The sequence below is a fragment of the Galendromus occidentalis genome, unplaced genomic scaffold, assembly GCF_000255335.2.
Source record: "Galendromus occidentalis unplaced genomic scaffold, Mocc_1.1 scf7180000075835, whole genome shotgun sequence".
In the NCBI taxonomy this organism is placed as follows: Eukaryota; Metazoa; Arthropoda; class Arachnida; order Mesostigmata; family Phytoseiidae; genus Galendromus; species Galendromus occidentalis.
Window position 1 is genome coordinate 263 of NW_003803825.1, and position 889 is coordinate 1,151.

An 889-nucleotide genomic window follows, 5' to 3' on the forward strand; every position below is an offset into this window, starting at 1 on the left:
ACCAGTTCACCAACAGGTTGCGGCTCCACCGGTGAATCCACATCCTCCGTCGCACAGTGGGCCAAATGGCCAAATTAGGTGGAAAAAATTATTTTACACTTCGAATCCGACGCTGCTTGTCTAATTCGATGTTCCGAAGCTCGAGATACACGAATTTGAAGCTCCGCTCATTACAAACCCTGCGTATCACGGAACCGGAGCTCGTGAAACGAAATCATGCGGATGGAACACTCCCTCTCCCCCCCTTGACAAACTTCTCATATGATCTAGCTCTCGTGTTCGATGCCTGGGGTAGGAGCTCGGAATTTCTCAAAAGGGAAGCCAGGAGCTGGTCTGGCGCCTTCTCGAGAAAAAGACAACCAGACACTACTGTCTGTCTCTTTTTCTATCACAACGATGAGATGCTTGCCCGGATTCATTGATGCTAAAGTATCAACGAAACAAACAAACGAGTTCATCTGTCCTCGCATTGCGAAAAAATCCATCGTATAAGTGAATCTGGACCGTTGTCATCCGGACACTGACGCCAAACATCGAAAAATTGAACCCGCGGCACAGAAATCTCGATTCCTGAAAACAGCAACTTAGTCTCGAAGGTCTTACGATCCCCCTGTTTGGGGCATTAGAACTCGAGAAGCGCTACGAAGCGCGGTCTCGCAACAACTTTTCCGGGAAGTTTAGAGCCGGAACTTTAAAGAAAAAAAATTTCAGCGAGGGGTCACGGGGGGCATGTCTCGTATTGAATAATCTACTTCCTCCTGATTGTATGGAAATTAGGTTTCGAAGAAACACTCTATTTAAGACCGTAAACACCGATCGTCCGCTCTCAAATCGTCTTGAATGCGGACTTAAGAAGTACTTCAACTCACGGCGTGTTCCTTTTTCCATT